The sequence below is a fragment of the Fukomys damarensis genome, unplaced genomic scaffold, assembly GCF_012274545.1.
Source record: "Fukomys damarensis isolate Sample0158 unplaced genomic scaffold, DMR_v1.0_HiC HiC_scaffold_1, whole genome shotgun sequence".
NCBI lineage: Eukaryota > Metazoa > Chordata > Mammalia > Rodentia > Bathyergidae > Fukomys > Fukomys damarensis.
In genome coordinates, this window is record NW_022900913.1 from 36847424 (window position 1) to 36871254 (window position 23831).

The following is a 23831-nucleotide window of genomic DNA, read 5'->3' on the forward strand; positions in this document are numbered from 1 at the left end:
AGATGTTCAAAGTTGGGAGCTCAGAAAAATACCCTTTATGGCCACCTCTGCCTCTGCAGAGTGGGTGCAAAGACTGGCAAAATCAGGAGGTCTGAGAGTGTGGGGGGGATTGGGGGGATTCAGCACTACCTTTCTGGTGCTGGAGATGGCAGCAGCACCCACAGGGAGGACGTGGCTAAGTCTTAAATTAGTCTTTGATCTCTTTTGATTTTACTTCAGTAAATGGAGAAAGATATAGGCCTATCTTCAGTCTTCTGCATGTGACCAGTTTTCCCATTTGTTAAAGAGGCTATCTTTCCTCCAGTGAAGGTGTGTGGCCCCTTTGTTAAAGACAAGGTAGTTAGCTGAACATGACTGGTGTTGTTTCTGTATATTCTGTTCTACAGACCAATAAATCTGTTTATTCTCTTTTTGTCAATACTATACTGTTTTTATTACTGTATCTTTGTAATATAAATTCAGATCTGGGATTATGATGTCTGCTACTTTGCTGTTGTTGCCCAAGATTGGTTTTTGCTATTTTGGGTTCCTTCTAGTTCCATAGGAATTTTAGGATTGTTTTAATTTGTTCTGTGGAACACTGTAGGCATTTTGATTGGAATTGCATTAAATATGAATATAAGCTGGAACTATGGCCATTTTTTACTATATTGATTTTGCCAATGCAAGAACAGGGGCTGTTTTTCTATTTTCTGATGTCCTGTTGGATATTCTTTTTCAGAGAACTATGGTTTTCATTGTAGAGTTCTTTTGCTTCCTTGGCTTTACTTCTAAGAGTTTAATTTTTACTTGATGCTTTTGTGAGTGGTATTGTTTTCCTAATTTCTTTTTCAGTGAGTTCATTATTGGTGTACAGGAACACTCTTGATTTTTGTGTATTGATTTTCTATACTGCTACATGGTTGAATTTGGTAATTAATTCTAGGAGTCTTTTGGAGGAAATGTTTGTCCTCTATGTAGAGGATCATGTCATTGCATATAATGATAATTTGGCTTCTTCCTTTCCTATACAAACCCCTTTCATTTCTTTTCCTTGCTGGATTGCTCTGGCTAATATTTCTAGTATGGTATTGAATAGGAGTGGTGACAGTAGATGCCTTTGCCTTCCAGATATTATAGGGAAAGGTTTCAGTTTTTCATGATTTACAGTTATGAGTAAATGCACCTCTGTCAAAGCAATAGGTGAATAATAAAATTGTATTTCTATTTGGAAGTCATCCATCTTATGGAAATTAAACTACACATTTCAGAATATCTTAAAATCAAAAGGGAAATAAAACACATCTTGACACAAATGAAAATGGAAATCTTACACATCAAAACATATGGGATTCAGCAAAAGCAGTTCTAAAAGGGAAGTTTACAATGATAGACATCTACAATAGGGAAGAAGAAAGAGCTCAATTAAACAATCTGACTAAATTTGAAGGAACTAGAAAAGGAGAAACAAACTACACTCAATGTCAACAAAGGGAGGAAATAATAAAGATTACAGCAAAAGTAGATAAAATAGAGACTATAAAAAATAGAAAAGTTCAGACAAAGTAAGAGTTTTTGAAAAGATAAACTCAGCAAAATTTTAACTAGACTACTGAAAAAAAGAAAGGTGATTCAAAGGAAATTATAAATAAAAAAGAAGATATTACAGCTGATGCTACAGAAACACAAATGATTACAAGCCTACTATGAACATGTATTCACCAACAGTTGTATAATCCAGAAGAGAGTAGACTCCTAGAAATATACAACATATCAAGATTAAATAATAAGAAAAAAATTGAATAAATCAATAACAAGTAAAGGGGATTGAACATAATAATGGTGAAAAATTAAAAACTTCCCCCCGCAAATATGAATGAAATTGTATTATTTGTTGGTAACGGGATGGAACCTGAGATCATAACATTAAGTAAAATAAGTCAGACATAGAAAAAGTTAAATATTACATTGTTTACCTTATATGAGAAACACAAAACATAGATAAATAGAGGAGTAAAATAAAAGAGAGATGGCAGGAAACACAAAGATAGTAACAAAAAGGAAGACTTCTTAGTGATGGGGAATGGGGTTAAGAGATGGGGAAAAGTAAGGGAGATAGAAGGATTGAAAATGATCAAGACATGTTATATACATGTCTCACTGCTTCAAAACCAATGTGACTATGGTGCAATGCAAATGTACATTAATAAACAAAACAAAATAAAATCAAATAACATAGCATAGTAGAACAGGTATACTGTTGTACTTGCTGGACAGGACACTTAATACCCACAATATAAAAGAGGTTAAATTTGGCTCACATATTGAGGAGATTCAGAACATAGTCAGCTGGTGTGTTAGTTACTTTTCTCTCACTGCTAAGACAAATTACCTGACAGCTAAAGAAAGAAAGGTTTATTTTATTCTCTTATTTTTTATTTTTTGGTGCCAGGGATCAAAATCAGGGCCTTGCACTTGTGAGGCAGTGCCATTGAGCTAAATCCCCAGCCCAAAGGAAGAAATGGCTTACAGTTTGTAGAGGTTTTGGTCCATAATTGGCTGCCTCCAATACAGGGTGGCAGGAGGTCAACAGTTCATGGTGGTGGAAGGCAGCAAAAGCAGAAAAATTGTGCAAGACCATCTTTCTGCCCCTTTTATCTTATTCATACTAGTTAGGGCAGGTAGCACTATACCCTTAATCTTAGTGCATTCAGGCCTACCCCCACCACGAATCAATCATGCACTCTAGATCCACCCACCTCCACAATAGCTCCACCTCATTCACATGAAGCTTTGGGGAGACATCTAAACACAAGCTATAACAGGTGGTTCCTAGGCAGAAACTTCATGGTGAAAGAAAGTGGTGGGGAAAAGCTTCTTAGTTCATTTTATCCTGGAAGCAGAGTAGGGAAACAGTGCCAGAGAGGAAGGGGTAAGGGACCAGACAGTATACCCCAAGGCCACACTTCCATGACCCACCCAGATGCACCTAAAAGTATACTCCCCCCATCTCTGAGACAGATCTGAGTTATCACCTCCAGAACAATGGGTGCCCTTGTTCTAAGAGAGAGAAGTTGGAAAGAAGGAAGGGGAAGAGCAGATATAAAGCAAGTCTAAACCTTAGTAGGGTAAACAATGAAATCTTGAGGTCCAAACCTTAAATAAAACAATACAAAATTAAAATTAAAATTAATCTTTCCCTCTGACACTGATGGTGAATCTTTTAGAATTTGAGTGCTTGCACTGCAACCCCCAAAACCACTTATTTGCCAATGCTGTGATTAAACCTGAGTGCTTGGCTGCTGGGGTGATTTGAGGGTGACAGCTTGCGTGTCGACAGAAAGAGCTCTGCTTGCTTGGTGCAGTCTCCATGCTATAGGTTCACCACCACTGTTCTAAGGTTGAGAACCAGACAAGGATGGCCATGCTTATCACTTCTATTCAATATAGTACTGGAAATCCTGCCCAGAGCCATGAAAGGAAAAAAAAAAAAAATTGGGAAGGAAGGGCAAATTTATCTGTCTGCAGGTGATGTGACATATAAAATCCTTAAGAATGCTGCAAAAACCTGTTATTTAGAGCTAACAAGTAATTCAGTAAAGTTGTAGAATGCAAAACACACATACAAAAATCAGTAATTTTTATACATTAACAACAAATTGCCTGATAAAAATATCAATATCAAGAAGGGCTGGGGATTTAGCTCAGTGGTGCCACTGCCCGCCTTGCAAGCTCAAGGTCCTGAGTCCGATCCCTGGTACAAAAAAAAAAAAAAAAAAAAAAAAAAAAAAAAAAAAAAAAAAAAAAAAAAAAAAGAAAAAGAAAAGAAAAGAAACAATCCATTTATAACAGTTTCAAAATAATACTTAGCCAAAGGAATTAAAAGATCAATACACTGAAAGCTGAAATTAAAGATATAATGAATATAGTAAATTCATGGACTGGAAGACTTTGCATTGTTAAAATGTGCATACTACCCAAAACAATTTACAAATTCTAACTCCTATCAAAATTCTAATGCTACTTTCCACTAAAATGGAAACAAAAAATAGTTCCAAACATCAAGGAGAATCACAAAGAACTCCAAAGGCTAAGCAATCTTATGCAAGAACAAAAAGCTGGATGTATTATACTGTATGACTTCAGAATATACTACAAGGTTATAATAATCAAAACAGCATGATACTGGCATGAAAATTGAATAGCAGAATGGACTAGAACCCCCAAAATAAATCCATGCATTTACAGTGATCTGATCTTCAACAAAGGTGCATAAAACATACAAAGGGTAAATCATAGTCTCATCAATAAATGTTAATTGAAAAATTAATTGCCATATTTGTATATAGAAGCATAAACTTATACCTTATATCACACTGTACACAAAATTCAACTAAAAGTGCACTAAAATTTAAATATAAGAAATAAAACTTAAAATAATCACACTATCTCCATTACTTTGGCCTAGGCAATGATTTTTTTTATATAGTCTCAAAAGAACAGAGCATGAAAGTAAAAATAGACAAATGAGATTGTACCAAACTTAAAAGCTTTTACATAGCAAAGGAACCAATGAATAGAGTGAAGAGACAACCTGCAGAATGGAAGAAAATATTTGCACCTGATAAGTGGTTAATATTCAAAGTATGTGGGGAAGTCTATTCAATAGCAAAATGCCAAAATAATTAAGAAATGGGCTATAAACTTGAATAGACATTTTTTAAAGAAAGACATCCAAATGGCCAAGTGTGTGATAGAAAATGCTCAACATTGCTAATTACGAGAGTAATGTGCATTGACTCTAGAAATCTATCACTTCACTCCAGTAAAAAAAGCTATTATCAAAACCACAAAAAGATAATAAATACTGAAGATGTAGAGAAAAGGAAATCATCGTACACTCTTGATGGAAATGTAAGTTATAGCATCTCTAGACAAGTATATGATCCAGCAATCCTACTGTTAGGTCCAAAGGAACTGAAATCTGTATGTTGAGGAGATTCTAAATGTTTAATGCAGCACTATTCACAACAGACAAGATAAATAATAAACTTAAATTCCACTGACAATGATGGTTGTAGAATACGTGGTCTATACCACAGAATACTGTTCAGCCTTTTGAAAAAAGAAATACTGTCCTTTGCAACAATGTGCATAGACCTGAAGGTCATTAGGCTAAGTGAAAAAAGTCAGGTGAAAAAAGACAAATATTTCATGATCTCATTGTTGCATAAATCCAGAAAAAGTCAGAAGTATTCAAATGATTGTTGGCACTGGGAGATGTTAATCAAAGTGTAGATGCTTCAGTTAGACAAAATGAGTAATTTTGGGAGGCCTAATAACATATATAACATATTATATACTAATATATTGATTGCTAAGCATAGGTCTGAAATGTTCTCATAACAAAAAGTAGTAATGTGAAAACACGAATACATACATTATTTTTATTCAACCATTGCACAATGTGTATTAAAACATCATGCATCCACTGTAAATATATACAATTTTAATTTTTCAACTACATTTTAATGTAAACAAATAAATTTTATAAAGGAAGTAATCTGAGTAAGAAAAAAGAAAACTGTCTTTATGGGGTAAAGTATCATGACTTTATCACTAAGGAGAAAGATTTCAATAAATACTTTCACTGAATTCTGGAATATCTTTATTATTATTATTGTTATTATATTATTATTATCATTACTATACTACTGAGTCCAATAATCTTATTTAAAACATTTTATTTTATTTTTTTCAGCTTTAATTGAGTTTATTGGTACATTATTAGGGATACAGTACAGTTACATTCATTGTTGGGATCCTGTACCTCCACATGACAGGTCTTGGTTCTCATTTTTTCCCCTTACCTCTGCCCTCCCTTCACCCCCTCCTCCCCTCCCCATCTACAAACACTTTATTTCCATCTTTTCATTATCTCACGTTTTTATTTTTTATCACAATTAGTACATATTAATTGTATAAGGTAATGGTTTCATTATGATAGTTTCATACTTGCATACTGTACTTTGATATTATCCAAGCTCTGACTATCCACTGCTATCCCTTTCCCCTCTTTCTTTCCCCTTCCTGGGTAGTCCCCTTTCTACTTTCATCTCATCTTTTGCAATCTAGATTCCAAATACTGGAAAATCCATGTGTTAATTTATTTTGCTTAACAAGATGATCTTCAGTTCCATATATTTTCCTACAAAATAACATGGTTTTTGTTGTTCTTCATGGCTAAGTAATACTCCATTGTCTATTGATATCACATTTTTTTATACAACCATCTATTGATGGGCATTCAGACTGATTCCATACCTTCTTTATTGTGAATAGTGCCACAATAAATACAGGTTTGGACTAAGGGTGTAGCTCAGTGGTACATCACTTGCCTAGCATACATAAGAGGCCCTGGATTTGATCCCCAGCACCATTAAAAAAAAAAAAAGAGAGAGGAAAAAAAATTTAACATATGATAAACACAGATATGCAGTATCTCTACAGTAACTGACTTTAATTCCTTTGGGTATGTAACTAGAAGTAGTGCAGCTTAATCATATGATAGTCCTGTTTTTAATTTTTTGAGAAACTGCCATATTTTTTCCATAATGATTGCACTAAATTTACATTCCCACCAACAGAAGCTTTTTAATTTGAAGTAATCTCAATTACCAATTATTGCTATTATTTCTTGAGCTATTAAAGTCTTGTTCAGGGAATTGTTGCCTATATGAATATTTTGAAGTGTCTCACTTATGTTTTCTTCTACTGGTTTCAAAGTTTCAGGTCTTACATTAAGGTCTTTGATTCATATTGAGTTGGGTTTTGAACAGGGTGAGAGATAGGGATCTAGTGTCAGTCTTCCAAAAGTGGATATCAGGCTTTTCTAGCAACATTGGTCAAAGTGGCTGTCTTTTCTCCAAGATGTTTTGAGCTCTTTTGTCAGGAATCAGAGGCTGTAGGTGCATGTATTTGCTTCTGTGTCCTCTATTCTATTTTTTTGGTCTCTGTGTCTATTTTTGTGCCGAAACCATGCTGCTTTGTTACCATGTTCAATAGTATATTTTGAAATCAGGTATTGTGATGCTTTTAGCATTGTTCTCTTTTGCTCAGGAGTTCTTTGGCTATTGGAGTTTTTTGTGTTTTCATATGAATTTTAGGATTGCTTTTGTAGTTTGGTGAAGAATGTCATTGATATTTTAATGGAGATTGCAATGGATCTGTAGATTGTCTTCATTAGTATGGCCAATGACTGTTTATGAAGTCACTGTGCTCTCTGAGTATCAGGTTTAAATAGATAATATTTATTTAGGGTTAAAAAATGATTGCAAAATTAAAATGTGTGATCGATATACATTATGAATAGAAACCAAATCAAACTGCAAGAACCAGCACCACCACCGTGGCATGATTCCACAATCTCAGGTTTTCTGATAATCGTATCTGTTGGGCTGGTAAGTATTTGGTAGAAGTAATCTTTTATGTCATGTCATTTAGGTGAAAAATGCAAATCACATTAAGTGTGTTTGGACACATGGTTTAGATGAGTTTGATCTCCTTTCTCGTTTCTTTTGTCTTCGTGGCCATGATGTAACAGGGAGACTCTGAAGCTGCATAGAGCAGCTGCATGATCGACTACTGCAGTGGTCAGAATCCAGAGCCCTGAAGTCAGCTAACAGGGGTGCGGATTAGCACCCCGGAATCACTGATTGACAAGCACTGCCTCTCTCAGATCGAACACAATGTGACTGGCCACAGTATCTGAAATATGAGATAGTGGAATGAACTTGAAGTGAAGGTGCTGTCCTGAAGGGATGAAAAAATTGGAGAGAAAGGAGACAAGTCTTGATTATAAGCACTATGACTAGGATCATGTTAACCACAGTTTGAGCTGAAGTATAAAATGGTTTTAGCTGTGAGTGTGTGTGTGTGTGTATGTGTGTGTGTGTGTGTGTGTTTAATAGACAGGTGAACACAGCAGATGCAGTTTTGACTCTCCTTAGCAGTAACACTTTGTTCATGTGTGTGTGTATGTGTGTGTGTGTGTGTGTGTTTAATAGACAGGTGAACACAGCAGATGCAGTTTTGACTCTCCTTAGCAGTAACACTTTGTTCAGTCTAAGTCTAGCCTCCTTATATCCTTAGCAATTTGAACATATTGAACAAGATTATTAAAAGAAAAGAATATATTAGGTATGTGATGCATGCGTTTTAAAAAGTTATGGGCAAAACACAATGTAGTGTTAGTGTTTCCCAAAACACAGGTAGCACAAATCTAAAGTTAAGCAAAGTCCAGTAGCAGTAACACTTTGTTCAGTCTAAGTCTAGCCTCCTTATATCCTTAGCAATTTGAACATATTGAACAAGATTATTAAAAGAAAAGAATATATTAGGTATGTGATGCATGCGTTTTAAAAAGTTATGGGCAAAACACAATGTAGTGTTAGTGTTTCCCAAAACACAGGTAGCACAAATCTAAAGTTAAGCAAAGTCCAGTTTATTAAGGAGTCAGTGTTTGGCACACAATCAGGATGAGTTCTTTCAGGTTTGCACTTTGTGGGAAATCTTTCTTCCAGTGACCCCCTCAAACATATAACTTCCTCTATTCATGAATACTCTATATTTTATAAGTGGAGAACATACTTATTCCAGTTTGTCAAATCAATAAGCATACAAAGATAGTATTTCTTTCTTATCACAGTTTATATCTAAAAAGTTTTCTATGTCATGAGCTTTTTATATGGGGAGTGTGTATATTGAAGCTGCTTAGATTTGGGAGTCAGTTGAAAGAGAGAAAAGAGTCAGTAGACTCTATTTGCCTTTTTAATTTTATTCCTAAGTATATGATTTTTAAAATATTATTTTTGGAAATGCAAAAGAGTGAGCTCATAATAGTTTATTTTAATGTTTTACTCCTAAATATATAATTTCTAGTTCTAGCTAAGTTCTAATCTGTATGTGAATAAGTTCATAACCTTAGGGAGTAAATACCTAGAGACTAGGATGACTTTTGGTGAAGAGATGGAGTTTTTAAGGTAGGGCTTCTAAGTCACCAGCCCCACTTTATTTTTCAACTTGAGAAAAGGAATTCTATGGAATTAGTCATAGAGGAGTAACTTGTATGGAACTAAGTCATGACTATTTTTAAATATTTTTCTAAATATTATTTATAAATAAAACAAAAGAGAAACGGCTTTGTCCTTTGTCATATCTAAAGGATAAACTCCTTATGTAAAATATATTTTATGCTGGCAGTAAGATTCCACCTCTTTGAATTATTCATGCCTTCCCCCCAACAAATGTTTATTGGGATTGATATGCTGATCCACATTAAGCAGCAGAATCCATCTTCATGGCAGTAAGAAGCCAGTACCACGTGGGTGAAGCAATCAGTGATGGAGCTGAGCATAATCACAGGCCATGCTAAAAATCATTTGGCTTTTGTTTCAGTTTTAGTTCTTGTTTTTCATCCTAAGAACACTGAGACACTGTTTTTTAAAAATGCTTCTTTAAGAAGTATTATGATCAGATATGTGTTTTGAAAATATCACTATGCTGATGTTGAGGTAGAGACCCACTGGAGGGAAGCAAGAGAACATGAAGGGACAGTGTTTTGGATATTGTGATAGTCAAGGAGAGGAGTGTTGAGTTCTTGTACTAAGTGGAGGCAGTAATGGAGAGAAAAGGATAGATTCAAAAATTATATAAGAAGCAAAATGGTAGCTCTAGTTTTGGAGAAGGTGTGGGAGAACTTCAAGGGTGATGCTGAGGTACTTGTGACTCAGAGAGGAGAAGTACTAAGTGAAATTTGAAGGTTGATATGGGCAAAGAAGAGCATGAGTTTTCATACAGACACCTTGGTGTTGAGGTATCTCTCAAGGAGGAAAGAAAGAATATGAAATGGTTATTGATCATCATCTGGAACTGAAAGGAGTAGTCTGGACCAAAGGTGAAACTTGTGAATCAAATCTCATAGATTGTGATCATATGGTGGGAACGAATGACACAGCCTGCGCAGTGAAATGAGAAGGTTAAGTCTTGAAAAGTTCACAAGCGGATTCAACTTGGAAGCCATCTGAAGAGAAGTAGACAAAAACAGAGGCAAAAATAGAAAATCTTCTGCTCAATGGAAGCTAAGAGTGTCTTAAGAAGTGGCAAGAAGACAACAATGTCAAATGCAACTGACAAGTCAAGATTTAAAAATGTCCATGCATTTGGTGACATGTAATCCATTTATGGCCCTGGGATAGAGAGAGAGAGGAGTTTTGTATGGAATATATTGCTGGTTGAGATGAATCATCTGTAAGATTTTAAATTTTCGTCCTGGAAAGATATATTTCAGTTTTTGGGGCTTTGTTTTTTTTTTCTTCCCGTTAAAAAATATATCTTCTAAAGTTTTTAAAAATAAAATTGCTCCTTTACTTGCCTCCTCAAAATTTGGGACAATATTTACTGGGGGTGGGGAGAAGTGGGACATTGTGTAAGAATATTCATGATTTTTCCGACAATGGTCAAGTGAAAATATTTATATCTTTCTTTTTGTGTTAATAAAGCCTCCTTACCCTGCTCGCTTTCTGACCTTCCTCTCCATAGTAATTATCACAATGTTCAAACTGTAATCTCGAGGCTGATTCTAAACATCTGAATTCTTTCCTTAGTTTGGAAAATCAATGGGAGGTATAAAAGTCTAGTTACTGTACTAAATTACAGTCCTTCAAAAATGAGAGATACTTTTCCAGTGATATACTTATCCCAGGCTTGGAAAATCCTAATACCCTTTTGGATGTTTTCAGAGGTTGTTTTCCATTGCTAAATGGCAGCTGCAGTCTATTCTTAGCTCAGTATCTGATTCATGGGCTGATTTGCAATATAGCTCCCGTCATGCTCTATGCTATAATTTCCCTGCCAATAAAATGAATTACATTGATCTCCCTACAGAGTTCTGTGGATGTAGTTATATCAGTTGTGGTCCTATGCAAATTGTTGTAACAATCCATAGTCTTTCTTAAGGCTATGAATTATCTTTAATGCCTTTTTCTCCCCAACCTGCATCTCTTTTAGAGTATCAGGTGACTGTACTGTAACTGTTCTCTGTGGCTTGTTCAAACTACTTCTAGGATTTCTGCTTCTCCAGTTCAACCAGGTGTGTCCTTAGACATAAATTATTTATGTCTTCCCAGTGAGCAATACTTGAATAATACAGCCTGTACTTGCTCTGGGAATAGCAAGTAGATGATGGGAGTTGCCTTCTCCTCCTTCTGTGTCAGGGCTAGTGGCCCTCAAAGAAATGTGGGCTAAGAGGACAGACAGTAACCCTTACACAGGTCTATTTCTCTTTTTCTCTTGGCTACTCCATGATTCCTGCCAGAAGTGGTGTCTTCTGTGTGCTTTTTCTCCTACAGCTTCCAGAGAAACCTCTTGCAGCTGTCTGTGATAACAGAGCCCTGCTATTAGTAGCTTCTTAAATTAATAGTCTGCTCTTGGAATCAGTACTCCTCAGCAGTAGCACTCAGTGATTCTGGTCTCCGGGTTTCTCTGCAGCTTTTACAAATAGAAACTGTTCAAACCTGTTGAATTTCTGGTCCTGGCACTGCCCCACTTGCTGCTGTTACTGTTCAGCATCCTTTGCTCCCTTCTTGGCAGTTCTTAGCTCAGTCTTTACTCAGAATCATATTTAAGTGACATCTGAGGGGTATTATGAGAAGATTTCTCCGGGGCTGCTGGGATAGCTTTAATGGCTGCATTCTTTCAACAATAACCCTTCCAAGTTATTCACTTAAATTCATCCTAAGGTTAAGGAGAAAAAAAATCTTCCACACTTACTGTAATTCATTCTTCTAATTTTCCTCTTTATTATAATTACCTGTGCCCTGAAATGTATTTACTCAGGGTGTGCTCTGGCTTGGATATAGTATAAGTATAACCTCTGATGGTTTCTGTGCTGGAGGTTTGGCCCCAGTATGGTGACGTTGAGGGTGCTAGAATATTCGAGTAGGCTGTAATGGGAGGTAATGAGGTCACTGAGTATTACCCTGGGAGGACAGTAATGCTGGTCTCCCGGAGTAAGCTCTTTAAAGCCTCGGTTGTTAGAAAGAAGGCAAGACACCCTTTGCATTTGGCCTCTGATGTACGTGGCTGTTTCCCTTTCTGCTTCTCCAGTGCATTGCAAGATAGCCAGAGGGACCTCACCAAAGCCAGAACGGATGAGGATACCCCATCTTGAATTTTCATTTTCCAAACCTGTGAGCCAAATAAGACTCTAAGCTTTATAAAATACCCAGGTCCTGGTATTTTATTATTGCAACAAAACAAAATAACAAAGGGCAAGTTTTCTAATCATTAATATTATCTCCAAAGGCAGCATTCATACAACATTTATGCTGTGTCTCAATACAGAGTGGTCTTAAAAGGATCCTTTCAAAAATGTGTGCTTTACAGGCCATTTGTTAACAATTTAGAAATAGCCCTGGATATCTCACAGTAAAAATATAAAAAGACAGCATAACATGGTATCTATGAGCATGAGATCCTATGTCAGAATATTGTGCACTAAAATCTTGTCTCCTTAGCTTGTTGATCATGTAACTCTCAGCAGGTGACTTTATTGTTCCCCATCCTGGTATCCTTCTCTGTAAAATGAAATGATACTAGTACTCACTTTACACAGATGTTATGGATTCCTGACCCATAATAAGCAGCCCATAAATTTTAATGTTGCTATAAGTTTTCTCACATTACTCTCAGATGGACACAGAAAATGAAATTTTTGCTATTCTATATCTATTCTGAACTTCCTCAGGAGCTAAGAAATGTCTAATGAACCAATCTAGCTATATTCCAATGCAAATTAAATAGTTCCTTTAGGTAATGCTTGCCCACCCTGCCTGTGAAAATAGACTCTCAAATTTCTATCCTCCTTCCCCTGTATCCTTCTAAGATAGCATCACATACATGAAGGTAATGATCTTAACTGTGTTTTCATAACAGCAGAGAAGAAATGGTCTAGAGATCTATATGGCAGCCTCCTAATTTTCCCTGGTCCCCATGGTGATGACTTTCTGAACTGTTTGGTCTGCTGGCACCCTAGCTCAGGACCAGGTATTGACTGGCCTTTCTCTTAGTTTCATCATTTCCCTGTGGAACATCCCAAATGACTCAGCCTCCTCTTGAATCTTGCTGGCCCTCTAGGCCCTCCTCACCCCATCTAATTGCCTGGAAAAAAGACAATGTTTTCCTTTCCCTTGTTATTTTACAAGGACAGAAAGGACAGATTTCTCATGTACTTGCTCTAGATCCTGTTTTCCTTTTTTACAGTCTTCCAATTGAAATTGAAAGCTGGATCGGACATAGTTATACACTGAGAAGTACTTTAAAATGTTATACCTTTTCTATCCTCTTCCTATTAAACTTTGTATCGTTCTTTAATTTCTTATACCAAATTTCCAAGAAGGCAGTTGTTAGATCTCTGAATCAGATCTACTTCTCCATTCAACCTTGGGTCCTTCAACTTTGAACAAAAAATTCTCATTATCAAGGTGCAAGCTTTATCCCTCCTCTGGGACCTCCTACATCCCAGGATTTTGTTACCTTCCCCTTCCTCTTCCTGCTGAACAACTGCAGGGTCAGGAAGAGTCTCTCAAAGGCTGGGCATCACGAGGAGGGCAGCATGAACTTTAATCCAGCTCCTAGCTCCTGTCAGGCTTTACTTTCCCCCTCAGGCTCTGGATTGAGAGAAATGGTTGAGCTGACCCAGGTACTTCATCCATGATATTGATCTCCATTTCTATTTTAACTGTGGGCTTTATTTTATTTTATTTTATTTTATATTTTTGGTGCCGGGATCAAACTTGGGTCTTTGCGCTTGCAAGGCAGGTGGTGAAACCACTGAGCTAAATCCCCAGCCCAACTGTAGGCTTTCTTTACTGGCTGCTTAACAAGTCTCTAACTTTTTAGTATTTTTTATCTTATGACACGTTTCCCCTTTCTTGCATATAAGAGAGGAGAATAAAAATGATTTTTCATTGATCTCAAAGAAATGAAATATTGCAAAGTGAGGAACAGTCTCAGTGCATCTCCCTGCCGTGCAATTCCTGCTCTCCACTAAGTCTGGGTTTTGTCCTCCCTTACTCAACTGTGTTGATTGCCTCCTCATATACACTCATTAGAACTAAAGTTAGACACTGTTGTGTAGTACTTGGACAATGGATGATTCATTTTGTTTCCTGGGATTCACTCAGACCTGGGATGGATATTGAGAGCCATTTGTAATTTAGCTTATTTATGAAAATCTAAGGAATTCCCTGCCAGACAAGCATAAGATTGCTCTATACAATGCTGGGTAAATTTTCATTAATAGGATAGGGAAGCGTTAACTTGTAGGATTCCTAGCATAGGCCTAGTAAGGCCATCACAAATGACATGATTGTATTTTTTTCCTTATTTTTTGATATCTGGTCAGGAAACTTATATGTCCTGTTTTTGTTGGGTCAAAACAGGTGAGGTACAGAGGAACAACACTCACTGTATGAGTGAGCTTAGCCAAGGGCCAAATAATGACCCTTAGGCCAACTTAGTGAGGAAGTCACCTGCTATTCATGATACAGCTTATTCTACATTTGGGAACCCAGTAGATTATGTTGGTTATAGCCAAGTGCAACCAATACATGGAAACAAATTTTAGAAGATAATCAATTCAGGATAGGGATCCAATTTCCTGCTCAACTTTCACCTCCATATCCAGAAACATGGGATAGTCAGATGAAGCACGAGGATATGGGTGAAGGTATTTTTCAGGAATATTGCAAGATCTTTGCTGGGGATGGTAGAGATGTTGCCAGATAATGTCTTGAAATGTTCATCTGCGCACTTTCTTTTGTTCACTACCTAGTCGGAATCATCAAGAGTCATGAATAAAAGTAAATAATAAGCTAAACTTAGGATGACAAGGTAAGAAATAGCCTATGGTGTGTTTTTAAATTTCCTTAAAAACAAGCTTTTTCACTTCCATTTGAGCAATATCACAGGTCTTCTGAGAGTCTTTCACTGCTCATTGTTTGGATATGAACCTCCTATCTCCTGATGCTTGTGTGTCACCTGGAGTGGCCTAACAGTGGGACAGATATTTAATATTATCAAGCCCAGAATACCTTTAGGTTAACCTCAGTATAGTCCACTATATCTGTTAGCATCTGACTGCCCAAAGGAAACGACTTCCTTTACATAGGTGATTATTATTTTATTTTCATTGTCGTATTAGACAAGGGAAACTAATTACTATAGATGGTACACCAGGACATGTTTCAGAAAGGAATCCCAATCAACGAATTCAATGATAAATTATTAAACATCCAGGAGACCTTGACTTGTTACCATTTCCATATAAATACATGCTCATGGAAGTATGGCCAAGCATTGAACATCAAATAACTACAAATGCGGATTGTTATCCTTAGTATTTCATACCACAAGAAGAGACAGTTGTTTCAATATTTGAAAGATCCTTGTTATCTCACATTTAAGCTGATACAAAAGAGTGCCTTTTTTTTTCCTTCATCTTCTTCAGAATAATACAAGACACCGATGTGCTGATATTGGAAAAGAAAATGCTATATCCATGAACAAAGATTTCTATTTTGTGGGCCCGTGGCACATTAAATCAAAATAAAGATTTTCTACCAACAAATCTCCTCAGTTCAGTTGGTGATGTAGAAATCAGCGTGGAAATCATGGAACTTCAGGCTGGTGTAATTTGGGAGATAGTCTGTTGGGAGCAGAGAGAACATGTGTGCAGTGGTGTAAGTACACCCCTAGCCTAGTTGTGGCTTTTATATAAGCAAACGGAAGCCCATCTGTAGGGACAATTCTGTACAAAAATAAATGTGCAGGAGCACCAAGTCAGCATGCTGGCCGCTCAGTGCAGGCTGGCAGGCAGCCAAGGTCCAGCCTGCTGAGAGAGAAAATTGAAAGGAAAAAAAATAAAGCAGCTGCACAAGGTGAAGTCTGGTAGTAGATGTGGAGACTCTTCTGGGAAACCCAGGGAAGAAAAAGGTCAAGCTTTTGCTTGTGTGGTGCCTTCAGAGCTGAACCCACTGCTGGGGTGTCCTAGTTTCACAAAAGGTCGGGGGAAAAGTACATGTATATAAAAACTATCTCAAAGTGCGAGACCTGAAGCGTGCCCTTAGGTATTCTCCAGTAGCTGCAGTTTTGTTTTTAGCATCTGTCAGTGGTAGGAAGTATTTCAAAGATGATTCACGGACCTCTGGGCTAGGATCAGTGATTACTCAAAAAACATAGAGTCAGTAGAATTGCCTAATTTTAAGAAGGTACCGGAAGAAAGTGACATCATTGCAGAATGATTTTTCTGAACAAGAAAACAAAGAGATAATCTTCTGTCCATATGAGCTGGTACCCAAGTCTTCATGAACTATTCTCATTGTGTAATTGTTGGTCAAATCTCCTTGGTAAAGAAGGCAGAAGTCCACTTTACTCTGAAATTCTATTCTTCTCACCTCCCAAATTCATGATGGCCTGTCTCTTGACAGTTGTTGTGTTGCTCTTTCAGTGGATGTGTTTTGAGTTTTTGCTCTGTGCTGTGTATCTTAGTATTTCTTGGATCTTAACATGTGCTTATCAAATTGTCATTTTTTTGGGCCATGCCCCATCTAAAGCCACCTAGCTGTATAACTGGTGACACCACTGATGTTGTTATTCCATATAAATGATCTGCCCTGCTGAGTTGTGATGTAATACTTCATGGAATTATCTTTGTGGTTATAAAAGATGCTTCACATAGTAGTTGCTCAGTTAATGGAGGCAAATTATTATGCTTATGATGATTACGGGAAATTTATATTCTTCAAAGAAAGAGTTGTTTGAGATACAACCATCAGTTGTTTGAGTTGCTTGGTCCTTGAAAGTCAGCTGTAAATACTCTTTCAGGACCATGCTAATCTTATTTCTTGTCTTGGGAATGGAAATAGTTAACATAATTGGGAGAGATTCAATTATAATGTCTGGCCTTATCAAGGTAAATAATTGAATTTTAATCAAATGAAGGTATAAATGACATATCTATAGATTTTCATCATTTGTTTTAACTGGAGGTAAGAAGCATCCTTGCTTTGGTCAACTCTGTATGCAATCCAAGCTGTACTCATAGTGAATAAAAAACAGAGATTATCTTCTTTATTATCACACACATGACTATGGTTCTCATTCATGCTTTATTACCATGAAGAATGATAGAAAATAGCCAAGGATCTCTGAACAAACTTGTACCTATTGTTTAACCTAGGTCTCTTGGAATAAGTCTCTGATTTCTAAATTGATTTTTACATTCCCTGGTGGTATTTTCAGTTGTATATGTAAAAGGGCATCACAATTCATATTTTGGAAATATATTTTTTTTCACAGATTAAAATTTGCAATTTATTTAAGTTTTATAGTTTAAAATTGATGAAATTGAAAATTACAAATATAAAACAGCATATACAAGCAAAAAAGATCAAAGACCCAGCTCACAAATGTACACTGCCCTGCAAATTAGTATTTTAAATTGTAGTTCTTGTGCTTAAAGACTATATAATCTATACATTTAAAAAGATGATTACAAGTGGCCAAAGACAATATACTGATAAAAGGCTATATCAATATTTAGGATTATAAATATTCCAGAACCAGTAAGAAGATGAAAGGAGAATGATTTGAAACCTGAACTGCAGTTGTAAAAATGGGCTGGAATTGAACGTTGATGGCTACTTAACCAGTTATCACTCAGTATCTGTCATTACTGGAATGACCAGGTATTTAGTAAATGTTCTGTGTACAGCCCAGGGCCCACACAATGCTTTTCCCTCCACCTGAAATGTTTCCTTTATGCTCCAGCCCATTTTGCTTAGCTATTTCTGTTCACCCTCAAGGTTTTAAATAAAATGTCACTTTTTCCATCTAAGCCATCCTTCTGCTCCAGAGTAGGTTAGCGATCCATTACACTTTCTCATCATACCATGCATTTTTCTTCTATTGCAGTTATCAATTCTATGGTCAGATATTTACTTCTTCAATTATATTTTAACACTTATCTCTTGCTAAAAAAAGAAAGAACCCAAAGGGGGAAGTTTAGATATATTTTGATCGTTATCTAATACAATATGTAATCAGTATTGGACTCTTGATCCCTGATATCAGTGAAAGAACGAGCCAGGCACAGTAGATACCGAGGGAATAAAGAAGAGAGAGATTGGTATAAGTCTGGAGAATGTGCAACATGACAAAGAAGAGGAAGCATCCATAACCACTTCGCATTTTTAGGGCTAGCTCTTCCAGAAAAGTTTTAAAAGGAAAGGTTTTCACTGAGGAGATTTATAGCCTCCCTGACTTGTGAAGATCACTTTGTCCCACAATGTATAATTCAGGCTACTTAATATAAAGCTGAATGGCTCCACTACAACATCTACTTGCAGATTTTAAAGAATTATGAGACGAATGTCTTTGGTAGAGTGAATGCATTTGAAGCACGGTACCCTTAAAATGAATTACAGCTTGGAATGGTACTCTGGGGAGAGTGGAGAGATTAGAAATGCTCTTTGTTCTTTGATATTTTTATCCTCATCCATATGTAATTATTCTTCTCTTTTGTCTTTGGAATTATTGTATGTGCCTCTCAGCTTGTTTAGTATATGACAAGATTAAAAACTGTCGAAAATAACCAGCGATTATAGGCATTTGCCATTTTATGAAGCAAAAGAGTAATTAACAGGCTTTAGAACACTGGTAATTTTATTATAGGATGTATTTCCTAGTATTAATCACTCTATGTAAGTCACTGCATCTCTCCATTGTGGTGGTTTTAATAGTATTGAAAGAAAGAACTGGTTATTAAGAAATACACATGTACGCTTGTGTGTATGAATATAAACCTAAATAGAAAAATTACCTTTAATGAAGGCATAAGAGATATATAAGTTGCTTAAAGTGAATTAGGAAAACTGATCTTTTCTTGAAAGAAAAATAAAAACTTGACTAAAATGTTACCTATGATTGCAATGTGAAGTGAAGGTTTGCTTAGGGAAGAAAATGTCTTGGTGAGTTGAAGTTCCAACACGCTGGGTTCATCACACCGTGCCTTTGCTCGCTGATGGATGCACACAGCAGCCATTTCAGTCTGGCTGCTTCAGGAAATGCAGCCAAGCTATCAAGTGTCCCTGAGCGAGTTTCTTTTTTCTTCTTCTTCTTATTGAGTTTATTGGTACATTCTAGGTATACAGTACAGTTACATTCATTACTGGGATCTTGTACCTTTACATGAGTTTCATTTCTAGACCATAGAGTCTCTTAGAAGAAGAGGTATTCAGTGGAAGAATATTTTCTTCTTGTTCTTATTCTCCTTCTCCTCCTATTTGTCTTCTTCTTCCTTTTCCCTTTTTTTACCCCCTGTACTGGGGATTGAACTCAGGACCTTTCGCTTGTGAGGCAGGTGCAGGGAGCTAAATCCCTGTTCCCTTCCTTCTTCTTTTAAGGCACGTATAAATAGTTCCTCCTCTTTCAATTCAAGTGATTAAATATCACATAGGTATATGTCACATCATCTATATCATATATAGTATCATGTATACTTGAATCATTTAAGGATATATTCACCAATGAATTATGTCTGACTAACAATGGCTTGAAACAGTTAAAATGGGTTTCTTGTGGGACAGTAATTCTAAAGGAAGGTGCCACAGGGTGACTGTAGCTGTTTGAGGAAGTCATCTCCAAACCAGGCCACTTCTCGCTTTATACCCTGCCATAGCATGTGACGTTCATTTTCACTGTCTCAAGACAGTCGCTGCACTTCCAAATAACACATCCACCTTTCAGGCGGACGTGGGGAGAAAAAGGATTTCCCTCCACAAGCCTCTCCCGGGGGAGGGAGTCTCTGGTCAGGCACTGTTGTCTCAATGTTATTGGCCAGAACTGCATCTCCAGGCCTCTTTGCACCTGTAAGATAGACTGGAAACTTGAGAATTTTATTTTTTCAGCAATTTGGAGAGGAATCCAAAAGAGAAAGGGATTTGAATGAGTGTTGACTGAGGCATTTTAATGGAACTGGCCTCAACCATGTTGAAGAAGTCTCACTTTCCTATGAAGTAACACGGGTGCCTAGTGAGGGTTGATAACGGACAATTGCTCTAGTTACTCCAGGTGTGAAACAAACCACCCAGAATTTAGTGGCAAAACCGGCAGTGTTTTTGAGCTCGCACATTCTGTTGGTCGGAAATTCAGACGAGGCATGCATGGTGGGCAGTGCTCGACTGCTGTGTCGTGTCTGGAGCCTCAGCTGATAGTGTAATGCAGGTGACTGGAGGCGACCTTCATCACAAGGAGACTGGGCTCTCCTCGGCTGCTGAAGTCCCACGTCTGGTTCTGGGCTGTGGTGTTTGATTTCTGGGCCTGCGTAGGGCTGTTGCCAAGAGCACCTACCACGGTATTCTTCTGGGGCTGTTGTCAGCATGCGGGCTGGATTCTGAAAGAAAACGCTCAAGAACAATTCAGCCAAGAGACCCAGGCAAAAGCTACATGGTCTTTCATGATGTAGCCTTGGAAGTCACAGTCACAGATTCAAAAGAAGAGCGCAGAGACCACTTCTTCTCAATGGGAGGAGGGCCAAAGAATTTGCCCTTTAAAAAACGGCCACACTCACCGTGATGGAAATAAATGTTGAAGACAATTTTTAGGAACAACTTTTCTTTAACTTTCCGTCTTCATTTTGCAAATGTCTTCAGAAAAGACTATGTTAAATCTTTTCAAGCAAGCTTCTTTCCAGTGTTTCTGAAGGATATGTGAGCTGTTTACCTACTAGGCAGGAGACAGCAACCCGAAACGAAGCTCCCCAGTCCCCGCCGTGGTGACAGGTTAGCAAGCACATCCGGGACAGTGTGACAAGCAGCACAGTGTGACAGGCAGGACAGTGTGAAGGGCACATATCCTTAAATGTTCTTAACTAATCCTGCCTTCACACCAGATGGCTGTCCTGTAAAGAAACATTTGGGTATTTTTCTGTATGTAAATTCTGCATTGTTTTCCTATTTCCCTTGTGGTTTGAAATGTGTGACTTGTACTTGTACCAAAGTATGCAGATATAAAAGTTAGCTCATTAAATGACACAGTGAGGTGGAACCCATGAAGGCTTTTGTCTATGAAACAAGCAGTGGCATCTTGTGATGGCTTTTACCATCCAGGGAAAAATCATACCATTTCCAAGCCAATTAGGTCTTAGGAGCAATCACATAGGTTAGATACCATTTCTGGTTACAGAAAAAAAAATTTTTTTTCTTACCGTTAAAAAAATTTTTTTGCAGGAAAGTGTAGTAATTTAATTTTGTCCCTGATACTGACAGTAGAACTCTGAGTAAATTCACAGAGCCTGCTTTCAGCTTTTCTTTCTCCTATGAGAAATGGAGATAAAAGTGCCCATCTCTAAGAGTCACTTTGAGGACTAAGTATATACTCTCCCCAAGATATTGCTCTTCTCTTGAACTCTTGCCCTTCTGCCTCTGTCCCAAATGATTTACCACCCATAGGTGCCCAGAGAACTTTCTTCTTCTTGAGAACCATCTGTGAGCTCATTAATGCTGAAGTCAACTACTGCTCCAGTATGTTCCCAAACGAAGCTCTGGGCTTCTCCCTGTTCTAGGTCCTAACATTCAGCAATTTGTTTCACAAATCATAAGTGGAAAATGGTTGGGTGCCACGGTCTAGAGTGTAGAAGTGAAAAAGCAAATCAGATCGCAGAGGTCTCTTGCCCTTCTGTTTTATACACTGTAAGGGGACAGAGGAAAAAATCCCAATAAGCAAGAATAAACAGAATTTCACAGAGTGACACAACTAGAAAGAATGCAAGAACATGGCAAGGAATGAGTGACTCTTGAGGTGACAGTGTTTTAAAACAAAGGTTGGGGAAATTCTAGCAAAGGATGTGGAGCTGGAATTGAAATTTGAAATGTGAGAAGTAGCGAGACACATCATTGCGCACTCTGTGCATTAATTCATTTTATTTTCACAACGGCCTCTTCAGGCAGCAGTGCATCTCATTCTCATTCCTGTTTTACAGATGAAGAGAACAAGGTAGAAGGGCAATGCACGTTGAACAAGATTTCAGAGCTGGTGCTGAAGCCTGACAAGCTGCCTTCAAAGGCTGTACTCTCAGCCCCTCTTCCATAACCGCATCTCAAAAATACTTGGTTATTGCCTTCACACTGACACAGTTCTTCTACTGGCTTATGAATTATTTGAAAGATAGAGTTCAGCCCTAAGAATGATTCTCAGTTCTTAAAGTATTCTGTATATAGCCTCAGTTCATGAACACTTTTGTTCATGAACAGAAGCATTCAGCAAAATTTTGCCTCCATTGACAAACTGCATCAGGTGAGGAACTTGATCGCTGGCATCTTCCCCAGAATCATGGGATGAATGAGGTTTGTGAACCGAGGCACCACTGTATCGACCAAATGTATATATGATTGCAATGAGCAAACACAGGAGAAATGAAAGGTCTCACTCAGTACTTAACATCAGAGAAGTGATTAACACATCAATTCTTTCTTCTTCTCTAACATTCCCAGATAAACTCACATAACCTGCTCTTACACCTGAAGTAACTAGATTTACAGGGCAAGGGTGGGGCCACCTTTATAACGGATCAAAAAAATTTAAGAAAACAAAGTCCACTAGTTAGCAAAAATGGAAAAGAGTAATTTCAGTGAGTTCTGAGGAAAAAAAAACATGCAAGTAAGGAACACGTAAGGTAATAAGTTTTCTCCTGCCAGCGTAAAAATGATGGTCTCTGTGCTTTAAAGCAGTAACTTGGAAAATTTCCACAAATAGACATTTTGAGAACAATATGTGGAGAAATATGAAGTTAGTTCAATGTCTTTAATAGGCACTTACTTCAAAGGCTTAAGGCCTTAAATCATTTCCACAGCTTTTTGACTGTTATCACACCCCACAAGATGTCACCAGAATCATTCCTTTACAGATTGTGAAACGTCTCAAAGACAAACCAGATTTTGCATGAAAGTAAACTGTGTCTTCTACTTTAGACACGTTTTTCAAGTCAGTACCAAGCTGCCTCCTACCAAAGAAGAACTTAGAAGTGCTGACTTTTGCGGATGACTTCTCTTTGTTTGATTTTCACCCTACAGGATTCTAGAATCCTGGTCAGAGGGACATTTAAGGATACCAGGTGGTTTTGAAATGCTTGGTTGAGTTGGGTCACCTATCTGGGGATGAATATAATGTTTGAATAACATTCTGTTTGAAGAAAGTGAATATTTTTACAAGAAGATTCAAACACTGCTCTCAGCAGTAATCCTAACCTGCCTGCTGCTGAGAGCTGTTGATGGAAACCAATGGCGAGTTTAAGAAGAAATTGAGGCGTGATCCTCCACATATTGTAATCCAGAGCCATGCTGAGTCTCTTTCTGGTTATGAGTGGGCAGTGTCACAAGTAAAAGCCACATGTCTTATGCAACTTTTTTCTATAATGTGTGGCTTGCCTCTAGAAGATACACGGAAAAGTTAGTAGGTGCTCCCACAATGTTGGGGGGAGACCACTTTGCTAAATGAGTTGCTTGAAATTGGCACAGTTAAAAGACAAAACAGTATTTTATCCACACAACAGATCTATTTATGGCACATATTTATTTTCTTTCTTTTTACCAACGATCAAGCTTGGGACCTTGTGCTTGCAAGGCAGGTGGCAGAACCACTGAGCTGAATCCCTGGCCTCACATATTTATTTTCCACGGTCAACTCAATTTGTAACTCCAAAAGTAGAGAACTGAACCTACTGTGCACTATAGTAG

The 23831-nt window shown here is 37.4% G+C and overlaps 1 long non-coding RNA gene across 2 annotated transcripts in view; it reads left to right on the forward strand.

The window, feature by feature from the left end:
* Positions 1-22270, forward strand: part of LOC104876117 — a 31783-nt gene extending 9513 nt beyond the window's left edge. The window contains exon 3 of one of the 2 annotated variants that reach the window (XR_784253.1): positions 22079-22270. This is a non-coding gene — a long non-coding RNA (uncharacterized LOC104876117). Of the gene's footprint in view, positions 1-15547; positions 15600-22078 lie in introns of those variants that run through there. The other variant, XR_784254.1, reaches the window with a different exon arrangement.
* The last annotated feature ends 1561 nt before the right edge of the window (positions 22271-23831 follow it).